Source organism: Salmo trutta, chromosome 35 (assembly GCF_901001165.1).
Source record: "Salmo trutta chromosome 35, fSalTru1.1, whole genome shotgun sequence".
In the NCBI taxonomy this organism is placed as follows: domain Eukaryota; kingdom Metazoa; phylum Chordata; class Actinopteri; order Salmoniformes; family Salmonidae; genus Salmo; species Salmo trutta.
In genome coordinates, this window is record NC_042991.1 from 34,288,931 (window position 1) to 34,311,215 (window position 22,285).

General features: G+C 43.9%; 1 pseudogene; it reads left to right on the forward strand.

Annotated features, from left to right (window-relative positions):
* Nucleotides 1-22,046, forward strand: part of LOC115175202 (ryanodine receptor 3-like) — a 210,010-nt pseudogene extending 187,964 nt beyond the window's left edge.
* The last annotated feature ends 239 nt before the right edge of the window (nt 22,047-22,285 follow it).

The window sequence follows — 22,285 nt, forward strand, 5'->3', positions numbered from 1 at the left end:
GAGTTGCAGTCTATCTATAGGCAGCAGTGTCCCGCTGCTTCCTGTCAGTCAACGCTCACTGTCGTCTCCATCGCCTCTCCAATCAGACACTGATCTTGTAAAAATCACTCACATTTCAATAGACTATTTAGGGGATGTACTTGTACATCAAGCTGCCTCTCACTACAGAAACAGGAGATCGGTTCCTGACCTGGAGGCCGTTGTAGCTCAAGGCTTACTTACTACTACACTTAAATAGCCTCAAAGAGTATAGGATTCACCCACACAGGACCGCACCAAACATCCTCAACATCAACAAGCAGGTCATTAGATGCAAAGCAATTTTTCCCCAGTTGATTTCTGTAAATGAGAATATGTTCTCAGTCAACTTGTCTGGTAAAGGTTTTAAGGTTTACTTATCTGGTAAATTAAGGTTTAAATTCACCTGGTAAATTTTAATTAACATTTAAAAAAAAAAAGGTATGTATTGATGCCTATATCCTGCAATGAAGGTACGTTTGTTTCAGCAGGAGCTTTACCCCAATAACCATGAACACAGTTACACAGCCAACCATTTAAGAACATTACAATGTTTAACCACCACTTGTCTACTGTCTTTGACTACTGTTCTCTGACCATTGTGAAACTGTTTAGAACTGTCCACGTCTCATTTGATATGGTCTGTTGTAAAAATCTAGTCTAATCTATATACTATTCTGGCTTGTCGTGATAGTTGCGCTCAATAGTAGATTTTGTTTTTTGTTCTGTCGTCCAGTGGAATGCGGATGCTGTCTTCCTAGATTAGGCCTGTAAAAACCCTCTAACATTAGATTAGGAAATTCATCTGTGTTGAATGTTTCGTTTTTTTTGGTTGTGTATTTTTAATGCACGCCAACTTTGTATTCTACGCATTATTGAGATTCAAAAATATCATGAAAAATGCTTTATAAATACATTGTATTATGAATGATTCATTTATTTTTTATTATTAAGTACTAATAAATACAAATGAATAAATAATAATTCATACTAATAAATGAATGGTAGTGTAGTGCTAATGCAGTTGTTTCCGACGGTCGGCGCTCCTTTAGGACTCGTGTCAGATTGAGCTGCTTAAGGAGTTGATGGACCTTCAGCAGGACATGGTGGTGATGATGCTGTCACTGCTCGAGGGTAAGAACCCACTACAGATTCACTCAAATAGGACTTTATCTAAGACGTTGTAGGTTACGGTCACCACACGAGCATTTTGTTTGAACGTATATATACACTGCTCAAAAAAATAAAGGGAACACTTAAACAACACAATATAACTCCAAGTCAATCACACTTCTGCAAAATCAAACTGTCCACTTAGGAAGCAACACTGATTGACAATACATTTCACATGCTGTTGTGCAAATGGAATAGACAACAGGTGGAAATTATAGGCAATTAGCAAGACACCCCCAATAAAGGAGTGGTTCTGCAGGTGGGGACAACAGACCACTTCTCAGTTCCTATGCTTCCTGGCTGATGTTTTGGTCACTTTTGAATGCTGGCGGTGCTTTCACTCTAGTGGTAGCATGAGACGGAGTCTACAACCCACACAAGTGGCTCAGGTAGTGCAGCTCATCCAGGATGGCACATCAATGCGAGCTGTGGCAAGAAGGTTTGCTGTGTCTGTCAGCGTAGTGTCCAGAGCATGGAGGCGCTACCAGGAGACAGGCCAGTACATCAGGAGACGTGGAGGAGGCCGCAGGAGGGCAACAACCCAGCAGCAGGACCGAAACCTCCGCCTTTGTGCAAGGAGGAGCAGGAGAAGCACTGCTAGAGCCCTGCAAAACGACCTCCAGCAGGCCACAAATGTGCATGTGTCTGCTCAAACGGTCAGAAACAGACTCCATGAGGGTGGTATGAGGGCCGACGTCCACAGGTGGGGGTTGTGCTTACAGCCCAACACCGTGCAGGACGTTTGGCATTTGCCAGAGAACACCAAGATTGGCAAATTCGCCACTGGCGCCCTGTGCTCTTCACAGATGAAAGCAGGTTCACACTGAGCACATGTGACAGACGTGACAGAGTCTGGAGACGCCGTAGAGAACGTTCTGCTGCCTGCAACATCCTCCAGCATGACCGGTTTGGCGGTGGGTCAGTCATGGTGTGGGGTGGCATTTCTTTGGGGGGCCGCACAGCCCTCCATGTGCTGGCCAGAGGTAGCCTGACTGCCATTAGGTACTGAGATGAGATCCTCAGACCCCTTGTGAGACCATATGCTGGTGCGGTTGGCCCTGGGTTCCTCCTAATGCAAGACAATGCTAGACCTCATGTGGCTGGAGTGTGTCAGCAGTTCCTGCAAGAGGAAGGCATTGATGCTATGGACTGGCCCGCCCGTTCCCCAGACCTGAATCCAATTGAGCACATCTGGGACATCATGTCTCGCTCCATCCACCAACGCCACGTTGCACCACAGACTGTCCAGGAGTTGGCGGATGCTTTAGTCCAGGTCTGGGAGGAGATTCCTCAGGAGACCATCTGCCACCTCATCAGGAGCATGCCCAGGCATTGTAGGGAGGTCATACAGGCACGTGGAGGCCACACACACTACTGAGCCTCATTTTGGCTTGTTTTAAGGACATTACATCAAAGTTGGATCAGCCTGTAGTGTGGTTTTCCACTTTAATTTTGAGTGTGACTCCAAATACAGACCTCCATGGGTTGATAAATTGGATTTCCATTGATTATTTTTGTGTGATTTTGTAGTCATCACATTTAACTATGTAAATAAAAAAGTATTTAATAAGATTATTTATTTCATTCAGATCTAGGATGTGTTGTTTAAGTGTTCCCTTTATTTTTTTGAGCAGTATATATTTACACCATATAGTCAATCATTTACACATGGCAGTAATGGTAGGTATCCACATAATACAAGTTATATTCTTAACCCCATTCCTTTACTAAGATTTGTGTGTATTGGGTATATGTTGTGAAATTGTTAGATATTACTTGTTAGATACTGCTGCACTGTCGGAACTAGAAGCACAAGCATTTCTCTACACTCGCATTAACTAACCGCACTCGCTAACCATGTGTATGTGACCAATAAAATGTGATTTGATTTTGTGAATATGAACAAGGAACAATGTAAGAGTAAGTAAGTTTGTAAGTATAGTAAGAATTGTAAAGTAAAGTAAGAATGTAAAGTAAGAATGTAAATAAAAGTACGTAAGAATGTAAAGTAAGAATGTAAAGTAAAGTAAAAATGTAAAGTAAAGTAAGAATGTAAAGTAGCAATGTAAAGTAAGAATGCAAATTAAAGTAAGACTGTAAATATGACATGACATTGATTCCCAGTCTTATGTGATGTCTCCTAGGCAACGTGGTGAATGGAACAATAGGAAAGCAGATGGTAGACACTCTGGTGGAGTCCTCCAGTAACGTAGAGATGATCCTCAAGTTCTTCGACATGTTCCTCAAGATCAAGGACCTGACAACGTCTGACAACTTCAGGGAGTACGACCCCGAGAACAAGGGGGTGATCTCCAAGAAAGATTTCCAGAAGTCCATGGAGAACCAGAAGCAGTACACCCAGTCGGAGATCGAGTTCCTGCTCTCCTGCGCTGAGGCCGACGAGAACGACATGTTCAACTACGAGGAGTTTGTGGAGCGGTTCCATGAGCCGGCCAAAGACATCGGCTTCAACGTAGCCGTGCTGCTCACCAACCTCTCTGAGCACATGCCTCACGATCCCCGTCTGGCCACCTTCCTGGAACCGGCCGAGAGCGTGCTGAACTACTTCGAACCGTACCTGGGCCGCATCGAGATCATGGGCGGAGGGAAGCGCATCGAGAGGGTCTATTTTGAGATCAGCGAGTCCAGTCGTACACAATGGGAGAAGCCACAGGTCAAAGAGTCCAAGAGACAGTTCATCTTTGACGTGGTCAACGAGGGGGGAGAAAGCGAGAAGATGGAGATGTTTGTGAACTTCTGCGAGGATACAATCTTTGAGATGCAGCTTGCGTCTCAGATCTCGGAGCCCGACGTGGTGGAGCGCCCGGAAGAGGAAGAGGAGGAGGTGCACAACTTGTTAGAAGAGCTTGCAGAGGAAGAGGAGAATAGCGAGCTGGAGGCTTCCTCGGCTTTCACCATGGCCTGCATCTCCGTCAAGAAGAAGATCTCCAACTTCAGACAGATGCTGACCTTCAAGATCCTCAAGAAGCAGTACAAAAAGTCCAAGAAGCTGAGCTTGAAGGAGATGACCGTTGGGTTCTTCTCCTTCTTCTGGACGCTCTTTACAGGGTTCTTCAAGGGGATCTACAGCCTCATCTTCGGATTCTTCCACCTCATCTGGTCATCCATGTTCGGAGGCGGGCTCGTCGAAGGTGGGATCTTTTTTATCTTTGAATTATTAATCTCTTTCATTGATTATTTCGTTTATTTTTTCTATTTCACGTTATTGTTTTTTGGCTACTCATAAGTGTGTTGCGATGTTTTTAAATGCACTTTAAATAAAGTCTGATTTGATTTGAAGGAGCCAAGAACATAAAGGTGACAGACATCTTGGGTAACATGCCCGACCCCACCCAGTTTGGTATCCACGGCGATGTGTTGGAGATGGAGAAAGCCGAGGTTGGTGATTCTGTGTCGGGCGGGACAGACCAGGCCATCAAACCGTCGGACAAGGCAGAACAGGACATCTTAATGCAGATGATTAATCCCACACCAAAGAAAGGGGAAGGGTTAAAACATGTAGATCCTGGACTGGGAGACGTCTCTGAGACTCCTGATACCACCGCCACTGTGGAGAAGAAGGTGAGCAATCTATATCTGTTAATCCTTAAAAATAAATAAAAATAAGAAATTAAATACAATGGCTTGAGTAGCTTAAAACACTTTAGACAACAGGAAGATATCATATACCATGTTGATTTTCGATGGCTTCTGTATAGCCTACTAGTTCTCAGTAGGCCTAGGCTTGTTTCACATGGATGATGTCAGTAATAATTATCCCTCTAACCTTCTGTTGTCTGTCTCATGTAGAAGACTGATCCTCTCTATCCTTCTGTTGTCTGTCTCATGTAGAAGACTGATCCTCTCTCTCCTTCTGTTGTCTGTCTCATGTAGAAGACTGAACCTCTTTAACCATCTGTTGTCTGTCTCATGTAGAAGGCTGTTAAAGAAAGTAAAGAGTCAGAACCAGAGAAAGCAGAGTGAGTAGTCTATACATTTATTTATCTCTGTCTGTGTGTATGTTTACTTCGGCTATGTAACATGAAGGGCATGTTAAAATCAACTTGATTTATAGTGTATTTAAAACATAAATTAAAATCCTGTGCTCGGTTGCTCGCATCTTGACAGTTTTTATTTTAAATAACAGTTTGATCTTAATGGATAATTTTTCTTAATTTTTCTTAAAATGAATATAATGGAATGAAACGAAAGACTGTGTTGTGTTGTGTGTTAGGGTTTCAGCTCTCTAAGAGTTGTCAGAGCTTTGTGCTGGTGTCAGATCAATAACAGATCGGCGGCCATCTTGTGTTCTCACAGCACAGAGAAGAAGGAGAAGGAAGACAAGGCCAAGGAGGAGGAGCCTAAAGAGGAAGTGGCTCATGAGAAGCCCGCCCCCAAGTCCAGAAACGGCCAATCAAAGGATGCTCCTACTTCCTTCTTTGCCAGCTTCTTGGCTGGGCTAGAGATCTACCAGGCCAAGATGCTGGTAATACATCAGACATTGTGTTTGTTCGAAATCGACTACATTTACGCGTCTTGAGCGCGGGAAATCTCTCTCCAGAAATAGTTTTTCTGCCTGCCACCTGCTGTCAACAGTGACCTTCCACGTTGTCTTCATTGCAGTCACGCTCACCTCAGAAGACTGCTTTAAATGATCGTGACTAAATGTATTATCATGACTAAATGTATTATCATGATTAAATGTCTAACTTTGATTGTTCCATGTGTTTGCAGAACACGCTGGCTCGAAACTTCTACAACATGCGCTTCCTGGCTCTGTTTGTGGCGTTTGCCATCAACTTCATTCTACTGTTCTACAGGGTAATTTATTATAACCTTTAATGTTTTCTTGCTCTCTTTTCTACAAGATGTAAATAATTATTGGGTTGATGGAGAGATGAGGAGGTGTTTTCTTTCCCACCATACGGTGACAGTTCTTTACCAATAACCAGGCTTTTCTATATAACAAGGTCTCATAGTCTCACTGCTGAATTAGACGTTCATCCACATTCTCCAAACGTCAAATTTAGAAGTGTTTTTTTTTGCTCCCGCTGCTCTGTATCATTCAATTTCTTCAAATGACACATTTTGAAGTTAAGGGTTAAGTTTAGTCACTCATTCTGAATGGGTAAGGTAAGGGTTAAGGTTTTGGATAGAGTTAAAACATGAAGTTTAGTCACTCATTATGAATGGTTATGGTAAGGGATAAGGTTTGGATAGGGTTATGAATGGTTAAGGTTAGGGTTAAGGTTTGGATAGGGTTATGAATGGTTAAGGTAAGGGCTAAGGTTTGGATAGGGTTATGAATGGTTAAGGTAAGGGCTAAGGTTTGGATAGGGTTATGAATGGTTAAGGTAAGGGTTAAGGTTAGGGATAGGGTTATGAATGGTTAAGGTAAGGGTTAAGGTTTGGATAGGGTTATGAATGGTTAAGGTTAGGGTTAAGGTTAGGGATAGTCAAAACCCACAACTGGGATTAGAACACACAACCTTCTGATCCAGAGCCATAGGTATAAGCCTATCCACAACACCCTAGCAAAAACCAAGCCTACTTGATAGTAATAGTGCTCACTGTTGCCGGGTTTTGAAGGCATTTCCCGACGTCATCAGGACGTGAGATAGATGTCCAATTTTGACATCAATCTTGAATGACCTGACTGCTTGTATGACCACTTGGAGCCAAACTTTGAGACAACATTGTGAGCTGGTTGTGTGTTTGCTGCGATTTGACCATTGTGCAGTTTGTCATAGAAATAAAAAACACATTTTCTCTGTGGGTCGTCTGCCCTCAGGTGACTGCTGATGAGGACTCCTGGACTAGTTCTGATGATGATGATGAGGAAGGTGGTGAGGAGTACTTTGTCCTGGAGGAGAGTACAGGCTACATGGCTCCTACACTGTGTTTCCTGGCTGTGTTCCACACTGCCCTCTCTATCCTCTGTTTGATTGGCTACTACTTTCTCAAGGTGATTCCAATCATTTAATCAATCAGCAACCGATCACATCATTTCACAGCATCTTTCTGTCCGTCTGCGTTTCCGTCTGCGTGTCCGTCTGCGTTGTCCGTCTGCCTACCCGTTTGTCTCGGTCCGTCGTTCTATTCTAATGATCTTCTTCCTCAATGTTTCTCCTCTCACTCTTTTTCTCTCTCTGTCATCCATTTCCCTCCCAGGTGCCTCTGGTGGTGTTTAAGAGAGAGAAGGGAATCGCCAGGCTGTTGGAGTTTGAAGGTCTCTACATCACAGAGCAGCCGGCAGACGATGACATCACAGGACAGTGGGACCGGCTCGTCATCAACACCCCGTGAGTCATTACCACGGAGGTACACTCAGTGCCTGACTTGGACTGAAACAGGTGCCGGTACTGTTTATATTTAGGTGCGGGAGTTCCGCAATACTTTCGAGCTAAGATTCTATGAGAGGTGCAGGATCTCAAGCAGTAGAACATTTGAGGTGCCGGTACTCAGTTCCCGTAAGCTCCTGCTCAAGTCAACCAGTGTTTAAACTCATATGAACAAGTCAGTTGAAAAAAATCACCAGCTTCAGATCAAAGTTCCAAATAGAATTGGAGAGACGTTGAACGACTGATACCATGTCTATTTTTCTTTCTTATTTTTCTCAAGGTCCTTCCCTAATAATTACTGGGACAAGTTTATCAAACGGAAGGTACGTGGGGTTTCAAAACTAATATAAAAATGTATAATAATAATGTTATTCACACAGAATTCTACACTAGTACTATACAGTATAATGTCATAGTGTAGTATAACAATATTATAAACCCAAACCGTATGTCTTTCCTTGTATGTGTCTGTCTAAAGGTCATTAATAAGTATGGAGATCTGTATGTGTCTGTCTATAGGTCATTAATTAGTATGGAGATCTGTATGTGTCTGTTCTGTCTATAGGTCATTAATTAGTATGGAGATCTGTATGTGTCTGTCTATAGGTCATTAATAAGTATGGAGATCTGTATGTGTCTGTCTATAGGTCATTAATAAGTATGGAGATCTGTATGTGTCTGTCTATAGGTCATTAATTAGTATGGAGATCTGTATGTGTCTGTCTATAGGTCATTAATTAGTATGGAGATCTGTATGTGTCTGTCTATAGGTCATTAATTAGTATGGAGATCTGTATGTGTCTGTCTATAGGTCATTAATTAGTATGGAGATCTGTATGTGTCTGTCTAAAGGTCATTAATAAGTATGGAGATCTGTATGTGTCTGTCTATAGGTCATTAATTAGTATGGAGATCTGTATGTGTCTGTCTATAGGTCATTAATTAGTATGGAGATCTGTATGTGTCTGTCTATAGGTCATTAATTAGTATGGAGACCTGTATGTGTCTGTCTATAGGTCATTAATTAGTATGGAGACATGTATGTGTCTGTCTATAGGTCATTAATTAGTATGGAGACCTGTATGTGTCTGTCTATAGGTCATTAATTAGTATGGAGACCTGTATGTGTCTGTCTATAGGTCATTAATTAGTATGGAGACCTGTATGTGTCTGTCTATAGGTCATTAATTAGTATGGAGATCTGTATGTGTCTGTCTATAGGTCATTAATTAGTATGGAGACATGTATGTGTCTGTTCTGTCTATAGGTCATTAATAAGTATGGAGACATGTATGGAGCTGAGCGGATAGCTGAGCTGTTGGGTCTGGATAAGAGCGCCCTGGACTTCGACCCTACTCAGGAGACCGTGGTGGAGGCGGCTTCTCTTGTATCCTGGTGAGACATCCACTCTTCTCATATCATCTCAACTAAACTCTTAATAGTGTGAATGCTGGCTGACGCATCGCTAATAAAATACGTTGCTAATAAACATAGTGATAGACATAGTACCTCAGTTTAGTTAACCGCTGGTGAGAAAGTAATCCTCTCATACCAACACAGTAAAATACATGATGATACCTCTGTCTGTTTCCCAGCTAAGAAACCTCTTGTCTGTTTCCCAGCTAAGAAACCTCTGTCTGTTTCCCAGCTAAGAAACCTCTTGTCTGTTTCCCAGCTAAGAAACCTCTGTCTGTTTCCCAGCTAAGAAACCTCTTGTCTGTTTCCCAGCTAAGAAACCTCTTGCCTGTTTCCCAGCTAAGAAACCTCTTGTCTGTTTCCCAGCTAAGAAACCTCTGTCTGTTTCCCAGCTAAGAAACCTCTTGTCTGTTTCCCTATGGCAGGTTGAGCTCTATCGACACCAAGTACCACATCTGGAAAATGGGAGTGGTGCTGACTGACAACGTAAGTGTTTACTCCCTCAATAAAGCCAAATTGTCAACCTAGCTCCTCTCCCTTCAGTGTTTGTGGCTGGCATTAGGGCTCTGGATAGGTGTACGGAGTATGGTCAAAGCACCCTGAGGCCATCAGAAGGCTAGCTGGAGCCATCACCATACTGCTTACACCTATCCAGTCCCTTACAATCTGTAAACACAAAGGTGAAAGCACTAAGGATTTCAAGTTGATTTTTAGACTGATGAAGTGACGGACTGAGCTTCACTTTTCCTTGTTCTGTCATGTCAGTCGTTCCTGTACCTGATCTGGTACGCCACCATGTCCATCCTGGGGCACTACAACAACTTCTTCTTCGCTGCCCATCTGTTGGACATCGCCATGGGCTTCAAGACCCTCCGGACCATCCTGTCCTCCGTCACTCACAATGGAAAACAGGCATGTGGCAATAACACCACCAGGCACCGTCAGAGCCACATAGACATTTGAACCACTAGACTGTAGATCAGGGGACATCTCAATAATCTAAAGTCGCATCCTCTCCCTTATCTGCAATAATCTGAAAACACATGGCAGTTATATCACTTTAGTGACGAGAAGCCAGGAAGATCCTCCCAGACAGACACATGGGGCAATAGGGTGCTTTCAGATCTGGGTCAAATACATGTCAAATACCTGTGCTTTCAAAAAAAACTCCAAGCTAAATCAAGCACATCTCATACACTGAACAAAAATATAAACACAACATGTAAAGTGTTGGTCCCATGTTTCATGAGCTGAAATACAAAATAAAAGCTTATTTCTCAAATTTGGTGCACAAATTTGTTTACATCCCTGAGTGAGCATTTCTCTTTTGCCCTATATAATCAAATCAAATCAAATCAAATTTATTTATATAGCCCTTCGTACATCAGCTGAAATCTCAAAGTGCTGTACAGAAACCCAGCCTAAAACCCCAAACAGCAAGCAATGCATGTGAAAGAAGCACGGTGGCTGGGAAAAACTCCCTAGGAAAAACTCCTGAGAAAGGCCAAAAACCTAGGAAGAAACCTAGAGAGGAACCAGGCTATGAGGGGTGGCCAGTCCTCTTCTGGCTGTGCCGGGTGGATATTATAACAGAACATGGTCAAGATGTTAAAATGTTCGTAAATGACCAGCATGGTCAAATAATAATAATCATAGTAATTGTCGAGGGTGCAACAAGCACGTCCGGTGAACAGGTCAGGGTTCCGTAGCCGCAGGCAGAACAGTTGAAACTGGAGCAGCAGCATAATCCATCTACCTGACAGGTGGGGCATATCAAGAAGCTAATTAAACATCATGATCATTACACAGGTCCACCTTGTGCTGCGGACAATAAAAGGCCTCTCTAAAATGTGTAATTTTGTTACACAACACAATGCCACAGATGTCTCACATTTTGAGGGAGTGTGCACTTGGCATGTTGACTGCAGGAATGTCCACCAGAGCGGTTGCCAGATAATTGAATGTTTATTTTTCTACTGTAAGCCTTCAAAGTCATTATAGAGAATGTGTCAGTATGTCCAACCGGCCTCACAACTGCAGACAATGTGTACGGCATCGTGTGGGCGAGTGGTTTGCTGATGTCAACGTTGTGAACAGAGTGCCCCATGGTGGCGATGGGGTTATGGTATAGCCAGGCATAAACTACAGACAACAAACACAGTTGCATTTTATCAATGGCAATTTGAATGTACAGAGACACCAATGACATTTAAATTTGACCCAGATATGGTTGCTGGTTACGAAAGGTTGATATCCTCATTCTAGTTAAGTCAAGTGAAGTCTTGTTTATTTTATTTGACCCAGATCTGGTTGCTGGTTACGAAAGGTTGATATCCTCATTCTAGTCAAGTGAAGTCTTGTTTATTTTATTTTACCCAAGTCTCAACACCAGGTGTTGTCACCTAAATAGTTTTCCTATTGTTCCATAAAAATGTTTTTAAAGTTCTGAACCAGTTCAAACCCCAAAAAAGTTTTCATATAGTTCCCTTTCGTAATTCTTTTTACTTGTGAAATCAACATTGTTTTTACCTTCAGCTCATGAATTTACTCAACAAATTAGCGGCGATAGTGCAGCTTGCTTCAGACCAGGTAAGATAGTTGATTATATACTTGATTGGTCAGATAAGTGCAGGAGCGAGATGAGAGAGTGGACATGGAGGGGAAATTCCCTTGGAAGAGCTGAACATCATGACGTGAACTGGAATGTGTTGAGACTATGACTAACATTGTAGCTTAACCAAAAGACACAATGATATACAAGACATTGGGAATATTTTTTGTGAACTAAAAATAATATTATTAATCGGTTCTCATGATAATAAAATAACGGTTCTGTTCAGGAACACCAGAGATCACGTTCTATCCCGGTTCTGTTTCGGTTCTGTTCAGGAACACCAGAGATCACGTTTTATCCCGGTTCTGTTTCGGTTCTGTTCCCTGAACCGGTTCCAACCCCTGCTCAACACACTTTACATTTCTGTATGTAGAGAACACTGTGAATATGAATGTCCTCTCTCTCTTTAGTTGGTGCTGACTGTAGGGCTGTCGGCGGTGGTGGTGTATCTGTACACTGTGGTGTTCTTCAACATCATCACTAATAATGACCCTTCTCTCTCTCTGTACAGTTGGTGCTGACTGTAGGGCTGTTGGCGGTGGTGGTGTATCTGTACACTGTGGTGTTCTTCAACATCATCACTAATAATGACCCTTCTCTCTCTCTGTACAGTTGGTGCTGACTGTAGGGCTGTTGGCGGTGGTGGTGTATCTGTACACTGTGGTGTTCTTCAACATCATCACTAATAATGACCCTTCTCTCTCTCTGTACAGTTGGTGCTGACTGTAGGGCTGTTGGCGGTGGTGGTGTATCTGTACACTGTGGTGTTCTTCAACATCATCACTAATAATGACCCTTCTCTCTCTCTGTACAGTTGGTGCTGACTGTAGGGCTGTTGGCGGTGGTGGTGTATCTGTACACTGTGGTGTTCTTCAACATCATCACTAATAATGACCCTTCTCTCTCTCTGTACAGTTGGTGCTGACTGTAGGGCTGTTGGCGGTGGTGGTGTATCTGTACACTGTGGTGTTCTTCAACATCATCACTAATAATGACCCTTCTCTCTCTCTGTACAGTTGGTGCTGACTGTAGGGCTGTTGGCGGTGGTGGTGTATCTGTACACTGTGGTGTTCTTCAACATCATCACTAATAATGACCCTTCTCTCTCTCTGTACAGTTGGTGCTGACTGTAGGGCTGTTGGCGGTGGTGGTGTATCTGTACACTGTGGTGTTCTTCAACATCATCACTAATAATGACCCTTCTCTCTCTCTGTACAGTTGGTGCTGACTGTAGGGCTGTTGGCGGTGGTGGTGTATCTGTACACTGTGGTGTTCTTCAACATCATCACTAATAATGACCCTTCTCTCTCTCTGTACAGTTGGTGCTGACTGTAGGGCTGTTGGCGGTGGTGGTGTATCTGTACACTGTGGTGTTCTTCAACATCATCACTAATAATGACCCTTCTCTCTCTCTGTACAGTTGGTGCTGACTGTAGGCCTGTTGGCGGTGGTGGTGTATCTGTACACTGTGGTGTTCTTCAACATCATCACTAATAATGACCCTTCTCTCTCTCTGTACAGTTGGTGCTGACTGTAGGGCTGTTGGCGGTGGTGGTGTATCTGTACACTGTGGTGTTCTTCAACATCATCACTAATAATGACCCTTCTCTCTCTCTGTACAGTTGGTGCTGACTGTAGGGCTGTTGGCGGTGGTGGTGTATCTGTACACTGTGGTGTTCTTCAACATCATCACTAATAATGACCCTTCTCTCTCTCTGTACAGTTGGTGCTGACTGTAGGGCTGTTGGCGGTGGTGGTGTATCTGTACACTGTGGTGTTCTTCAACATCATCACTAATAATGACCCTTCTCTCTCTCTGTACAGTTGGTGCTGACTGTAGGGCTGTTGGCGGTGGTGGTGTATCTGTACACTGTGGTGTTCTTCAACATCATCACTAATAATGACCCTTCTCTCTCTCTGTACAGTTGGTGCTGACTGTAGGGCTGTTGGCGGTGGTGGTGTATCTGTACACTGTGGTGTTCTTCAACATCATCACTAATAATGACCCTTCTCTCTCTCTGTACAGTTGGTGCTGACTGTAGGCCTGTTGGCGGTGGTGGTGTATCTGTACACTGTGGTGTTCTTCAACATCATCACTAATAATGACCCTTCTCTCTCTCTGTACAGTTGGTGCTGACTGTAGGGCTGTTGGCGGTGGTGGTGTATCTGTACACTGTGGTGTTCTTCAACATCATCACTAATAATGACCCTTCTCTCTCTCTGTACAGTTGGTGCTGACTGTAGGGCTGTTGGCGGTGGTGGTGTATCTGTACACTGTGGTGTTCTTCAACATCATCACTAATAATGACCCTTCTCTCTCTCTGTACAGTTGGTGCTGACTGTAGGGCTGTTGGCGGTGGTGGTGTATCTGTACACTGTGGTGTTCTTCAACATCATCACTAATAATGACCCTTCTCTCTCTCTGTACAGTTGGTGCTGACTGTAGGGCTGTTGGCGGTGGTGGTGTATCTGTACACTGTGGTGTTCTTCAACATCATCACTAATAATGACCCTTCTCTCTCTCTGTACAGTTGGTGCTGACTGTAGGGCTGTTGGCGGTGGTGGTGTATCTGTACACTGTGGTGTTCTTCAACATCATCACTAATAATGACCCTTCTCTCTCTCTGTACAGTTGGTGCTGACTGTAGGGCTGTTGGCGGTGGTGGTGTATCTGTACACTGTGGTGTTCTTCAACATCATCACTAATAATGACCCTTCTCTCTCTCTGTACAGTTGGTGCTGACTGTAGGGCTGTTGGCGGTGGTGGTGTATCTGTACACTGTGGTGTTCTTCAACATCATCACTAATAATGACCCTTCTCTCTCTCTGTACAGTTGGTGCTGACTGTAGGGCTGTTGGCGGTGGTGGTGTATCTGTACACTGTGGTGTTCTTCAACATCATCACTAATAATGACCCTTCTCTCTCTCTGTACAGTTGGTGCTGACTGTAGGGCTGTTGGCGGTGGTGGTGTATCTGTACACTGTGGTGTTCTTCAACATCATCACTAATAATGACCCTTCTCTCTCTCTGTACAGTTGGTGCTGACTGTAGGGCTGTTGGCGGTGGTGGTGTATCTGTACACTGTGGTGTTCTTCAACATCATCACTAATAATGACCCTTCTCTCTCTCTGTACAGTTGGTGCTGACTGTAGGGCTGTTGGCGGTGGTGGTGTATCTGTACACTGTGGTGTTCTTCAACATCATCACTAATAATGACCCTTCTCTCTCTCTGTACAGTTGGTGCTGACTGTAGGGCTGTTGGCGGTGGTGGTGTATCTGTACACTGTGGTGTTCTTCAACATCATCACTAATAATGACGATTCTCTCTCTCTGTACAGTTGGTGCTGACTGTAGGGCTGTTGGCGGTGGTGGTGTATCTGTACACTGTGGTGTTCTTCAACATCATCACTAATAATGACCCTTCTCTCTCTCTGTACAGTTGGTGCTGACTGTAGGGCTGTTGGCGGTGGTGGTGTATCTGTACACTGTGGTGTTCTTCAACATCATCACTAATAATGACCCTTCTCTCTCTCTGTACAGTTGGTGCTGACTGTAGGGCTGTTGGCGGTGGTGGTGTATCTGTACACTGTGGTGTTCTTCAACATCATCACTAATAATGACCCTTCTCTCTCTCTGTACAGTTGGTGCTGACTGTAGGGCTGTTGGCGGTGGTGGTGTATCTGTACACTGTGGTGTTCTTCAACATCATCACTAATAATGACCCTTCTCTCTCTCTGTACAGTTGGTGCTGACTGTAGGGCTGTTGGCGGTGGTGGTGTATCTGTACACTGTGGTGTTCTTCAACATCATCACTAATAATGACCCTTCTCTCTCTCTGTACAGTTGGTGCTGACTGTAGGCCTGTTGGCGGTGGTGGTGTATCTGTACACTGTGGTGTTCTTCAACATCATCACTAATAATGACCCTTCTCTCTCTCTGTACAGTTGGTGCTGACTGTAGGGCTGTTGGCGGTGGTGGTGTATCTGTACACTGTGGTGTTCTTCAACATCATCACTAATAATGACCCTTCTCTCTCTCTGTACAGTTGGTGCTGACTGTAGGGCTGTTGGCGGTGGTGGTGTATCTGTACACTGTGGTGTTCTTCAACATCATCACTAATAATGACCCTTCTCTCTCTCTGTACAGTTGGTGCTGACTGTAGGGCTGTTGGCGGTGGTGGTGTATCTGTACACTGTGGTGTTCTTCAACATCATCACTAATAATGACCCTTCTCTCTCTCTGTACAGTTGGTGCTGACTGTAGGGCTGTTGGCGGTGGTGGTGTATCTGTACACTGTGGTGGCCTTCAACTTCTTCAGGAAGTTCTACAACAAGAGCGAGGACGAGGACGCACCTGACATGAAGTGTGACGACATGATGACTGTAAGTCTGCACACACACACACCTCTACTCACTGCTAATAGATAACTCAACACAGTAGTATTGATACTGTGTCATAGCACGTATCAGTCAGTCATACACATCCTTCACAGGTTAAGTCTTTAAGATAATCCACTAATAGATGGCTTGGTTGGACTTAATTCCACAACTCACAGAACATGTTGTAGGAAGGAATCCAAAACTGCTGCACGTCCTCCTCAGTGTTATCTGTTCCACCTGTATATCCTCCTCAGTGTTATCTGTTCCACCTGTATGTCCTCCTCAGTGTTATCTGTTCCACCTGTATATCCTCCTCAGTGTTATCTGTTCCACCTGTATATCCTCCTCAGTGTTATCTGTTCCACCTGTATATCCTCCTCAGTGTTATCTGTTCCACCTGTATATCCTCCTCAGTGTTATCTGTTCCACCTGTATATCCTCCTCAGTGTTATCTGTTCCACCTGTATATCCTCCTCAGTGTTATCTGTTCCACCTGTATATCCTCCTCAGTGTTATCTGTTCCACCTGTATGTCCTCCTCAGTGTTATCTGTTCCACCTGTATATCCTCCTCAGTGTTATCTGTTCCACCTGTATATCCTCCTCAGTGTTATCTGTTCCACCTGTATATCCTCTTCAGTGCTATCTGTTCCACCTGTATGCCCTCCTCAGTGTTATCTGTTCCACCTGTATGTCCCCCTCAGTGTTATCTGTTCCACCTGTATGTCCTCCTCAGTGTTATCTGTTCCACCTGTATATCCTCCTCAGTGTTATCTGTTCCACCTGTATATCCTCCTCAGTGTTATCTGTTCCACCTGTATATCCTCCTCAGTGTTATCTGTTCCACCTGTATATCCTCCTCAGTGTTATCTGTTCCACCTGTATATCCTCCTCAGTGTTATCTGTTCCACCTGTACATCCTCCTCAGTGTTATCTGTTCCACCTGTACATCCTCCTCAGTGCTATCTGTTCCACCTGTACATCCTCCTCAGTGTTATCTGTTCCACCTGTATTTCCTCCTCAGTGTTATCTGTTCCACCTGTATATCCTCCTCAGTGTTATCTGTTCCACCTGTATATCCTCCTCAGTGTTATCTGTTCCACCTGTATATCCTCCTCAGTGTTATCTGTTCCACCTGTATATCCTCCTCAGTGTTATCTGTTCCACCTGTATATCCTCCTCAGTGTTATCTGTTCCACCTGTATATCCTTCTCAGTGTTATCTGTTCCACCTGTATATCCTCCTCAGTGTTATCTGTTCCACCTGTATATCCTCCTCAGTGTTATCTGTTCCACCTGTATATCCTCCTCAGTGTTATCTGTTCCACCTGTATATCCTTCTCAGTGTTATCTGTTCCACCTGTATATCCTCCTCAGTGTTATCTGTTCCACCTGTATATCCTCCTCAGTGTTATCTGTTCCACCTGTATATCCTCCTCAGTGTTATCTGTTCCACCTGTATATCCTTCTCAGTGTTATCTGTTCCACCTGTATATCCTCCTCAGTGTTATCTGTTCCACCTGTATATCCTCCTCAGTGTTATCTGTTCCACCTGTATATCCTCCTCAGTGTTATCTGTTCCACCTGTATATCCTCCTCAGTGTTATCTGTTCCACCTGTATATCCTCCTCAGTGTTATCTGTTCCACCTGTATATCCTCCTCAGTGTTATCTGCTCCGCCTGTATATCCTCCTCAGTGTTATCTGTTCCGCCTGTATATCCTCCTCAGTGTTATCTGTTCCGCCTGTATATCCTCCTCAGTGTTATCTGTTCCGCCTGTATATCCTCCTCAGTGTTATCTGTTCCGCCTGTATATCCTCCTCAGTGTTATCTGTTCCACCTGTATGTCCTCCTCAGTGTTATCTGTTCCACCTGTATATCCTCCTCAGTGTTATCTGTTCCACCTGTATATCCTCCTCAGTGTTATCTGTTCCACCTGTATATCCTCCTCAGTGTTATCTGTTCCACCTGTATATCCTCCTCAGTGTTATCTGTTCCACCTGTATATCCTCCTCAGTGTTATCTGTTCCACCTGTACATCCTCCTCAGTGTTATCTGTTCCACCTGTACATCCTCCTCAGTGCTATCTGTTCCACCTGTATATCCTCCTCAGTGTTATCTGTTCCACCTGTATTTCCTCCTCAGTGTTATCTGTTCCACCTGTATATCCTCCTCAGTGTTATCTGTTCCACCTGTATATCCTCCTCAGTGTTATCTGTTCCACCTGTATATCCTCCTCAGTGTTATCTGTTCCACCTGTATATCCTCCTCAGTGTTATCTGTTCCACCTGTATATCCTCCTCAGTGTTATCTGTTCCACCTGTATATCCTTCTCAGTGTTATCTGTTCCACCTGTATATCCTCCTCAGTGTTATCTGTTCCACCTGTATATCCTCCTCAGTGTTATCTGTTCCACCTGTATATCCTCCTCAGTGTTATCTGTTCCACCTGTATATCCTTCTCAGTGTTATCTGTTCCACCTGTATATCCTCCTCAGTGTTATCTGTTCCACCTGTATATCCTCCTCAGTGTTATCTGTTCCACCTGTATATCCTCCTCAGTGTTATCTGTTCCACCTGTATATCCTCCTCAGTGTTATCTGTTCCACCTGTATATCCTCCTCAGTGTTATCTGTTCCACCTGTATATCCTCCTCAGTGTTATCTGTTCCACCTGTATATCCTCCTCAGTGTTATCTGTTCCACCTGTATATCCTCCTCAGTGTTATCTGTTCCACCTGTATATCCTTCTCAGTGTTATCTGTTCCACCTGTATATCCTCCTCAGTGTTATCTGTTCCGCCTGTATATCCTCCTCAGTGTTATCTGTTCCGCCTGTATATCCTCCTCAGTGTTATCTGTTCCGCCTGTATATCCTCCTCAGTGTTATCTGTTCCGCCTGTATATCCTCCTCAGTGTTATCTGTTCCGCCTGTATATCCTCCTCAGTGTTATCTGTTCCACCTGTATATCCTCCTCAGTGTTATCTGTTCCACCTGTATATCCTCCTCAGTGTTATCTGTTCCACCTGTATGTCCTCCTCAGTGTTATCTGTTCTACCTGTTCATCCTCCTCAGTGTTATCTGTTCCACCTGTATATCCTCCTCAGTGTTATCTGTTCATCCTCCTCAGTGTTATCTGTTCCACCTGTACGCCGGGGTGAGGGCCGGCGGTGGTATCGGTGATGAGCTCGAGGACCCGGCAGGAGACCCCTACGAGCTGTGGCGTATCCTCTTTGACATCACCTTCTTCTTCTTCGTCATCGTCATCCTCCTGGCCATCATCCAGGGTACGTTATCTACGTGGCCGGTGATTCTCAACCTTGTTTGGTTACTGTACCTCCGATCACATTGCTTTGCTATACGATATGAGTCATATGAGGCTTCCCAAATTCCCCCTGTGGATAGGATTGGTACCTCCGGGGTCCCAGAACCCCAGGTTGGGAATCACTGTACTTGGCTTCTTGCTGTTTAAAACAACAGCTGAGAGGACTAGGCTTTCCTGTGTATTAAATGTGAAGTTAAAATGCTGTCTTGTTCAATACTCCAGGTTTGATTATTGATGCATTTGGGGAACTGAGAGACCAGCAGGAGCAGGTGAAGGAGGATATGGAGGTAAGAGTTCACCTGGTCTGGAGGTGAGAGTTCACCTGGTCTGGAGGTGAGAGTTCACCTGGTCTCACCTAGAACCTACTGTATCAATGTTAGGAAACAGCAATGTTATTCTGTTGTTGTTAAGTCGTTGACACGATTCCATATTCTTCACAACAGAACATTTTATCCTCTTGAATAAATGCTAATATGTTAAGGGAGGGGAATGTATCTGATTGGGTTAACACATTCCATCCTCTTGTAGACTAAATGCTTCATCTGTGGAATTGGAAACGACTACTTTGACACAACACCCCACGGCTTTGAGACCCACACCTTACAAGAGCACAACCTGGCCAACTACCTGTGAGTACATACTGACGTGAGGATGTTGTCCAAGCACATACGACCAGAGCTGCTCCATTAAAAGGCTCTCGTTTGAATTTAATTAGATGTGTTTAACCAATGATGCTCTGGATGAAAGCCTGAGTTAATATTTTGATCAAACTGGCCTCCTTTGACACTGCTTTTGTCCTTGTGCAGCTTCTTCCTGATGTACCTCATCAACAAGGACGAGACTGAACACACCGGTCAGGTACGTACAATAACACTTCTCTTTATCATATGAAAACAGGTCACAGGTCATCGAAAAACACCTTCTCACTCATGAAACCCTTTATCGTACTGCGTGTTTCCGTTTCCCTCAACAGGAGTCGTATGTGTGGAAGATGTACCAGGAGAGATGCTGGGACTTCTTCCCTGCAGGGGACTGTTTCAGGAAGCAGTATGAGGACCTGCTTGGGTAGAGAGGACACTTAACACTACATTACCCAGCTACCCTACAACCTTACCTGGGTAGAAAGGACACTTAACACTACATTACCCAGCTACCCTTCAACCCTACCTGGGTCAAGAGGACACCTTACACTACATTACCCAGCTACCATAAAACAACTATCTGTATTTGAGAGACACGTCTCCTCACAACGCTACACCTCATCTGAGACAGACTTCTTACTCACTTCAATGAACTTTAATAGATAGACAACACTATCTGTGTAGAGAGGACACCAGAACACTACCCAGTTACCCTACAACACCATCTGGGTAGAGAGAACACTACCCAGGCACCCTACAACACCATCTGGGCAGAGAGAACACTACCCAGGTACCCTACAACACCATCTGGGTAGAGAGAACACCAGAACACTACCCAGGTACCCTACAACACCATCTGGGTAGAGAGAACACCAGAACACTACCCAGGTACCCTACAACACCATCTGGGTAGAGAGGACACCAGAACACTACCCAGGTACCCTACAACACTATCTGGGTAGAGGACACCAGAACACTACCCAGTTACCCTACAACACTATCTGGGTAGAGAGAACACTACCCAGGTACCCTACAACACCATCTGGGCAGAGAGGACACTCTTTGTATCTGAGAGACTAACTCACTTGAACCTTAATGGAACCTGAAAACTAGCTCCACGTTGCTCTTCTGTTGCCATTGTATCCATCATACAGTATCACCTATTGAAATGGCCAGCCACTACTGAGGAGAGACTGATGTGACGAAGACGATGACGACGATGATTGGACTTGGTGTTTGGATTTTTTTGCCTCTCACTAAATGATAAGTCACCTACCACGGTGACACCTCGTATGCTCTTTCGAATGCAAAAAAATAATATTTTGATGTGATTTGTCATGATGACACATTGCCCTTTTCACTCGCTTCACACCAAAACCGTTGCACAATTTGTCATGTGGCAGAGTGGAGACATTGATGTGTAGGGTTTCAGTTTGATGGGTGATGGATAATGCACAAGCCATGATATTAATACCGAAGACAGTAATACCCCAGATATTAACTGAGTACCAAAATAAGATTGTTGCTAGAATGTGTATTGTGGTCGTGATAATGATGAAACTAGAAATTAAATTCATTGAATTAGAGCTATTCTAGCTTTATTGAACTTGGTCTGAATCTGATTTGCTTGGTGAGATGAGGAATTTAAAAATGGGTCCCTCAAGGGTCAGTCTTGAGCCCATTATAGTTGTTTATCAAGTGCCATTGTGCCTTAATTTGACAAACTATACACACACAAACATGGCGTCCCTTGACGCCCTTAGTGCTCTAGATTTTGGATTAGTTATGAGCATAATTGGCTAGCTACAGTAGTGATAGTTTTGTGGATTTTCAGTTCAAAACATTTACTTTGTTGTACAAAAACTAGGTAACCATTGTGTAAATGTTGCTCCGTTTGGATTGGTTCCCAAGCTGCAGAGTCTCCTTGCCTGCCTGTACACCTTTCTTTCCACAGTAGAAATGAGAAATGACACACTGAGGAAATAACATGGTTCAAGAGTTATTGAACACGTAACGACAGAGAGAAACAGTGAACCTCTAATTGTATGAACATTTGGATGTAGTAGCTTTGAGAAACTGCGTTTCTTTCTGAGGAGGCAGGAAGAAGGATGGAGAAGAATAAAGTAACCGATGCAATGAAAAACATCTCTGTTGTCCATGGCAACTAGCACCGATCCAATCACAGAAACCTTTCTGAGGGTAAAGGGGTGTGTGTGTGTGTGTGTGTGTGTGTGTGTGTGTATGTGTGTGTGCGTCTGACAAGGCAAAAGGAGTAGAAATACCATTATCCTTTAACGTTGAATAAGTAAAAGTACAAAACACAGTTAAACACTCGGTCGCTCACAGAGTTCTGGTGCTGCTAACAGTCCCATGTCTGTAGCC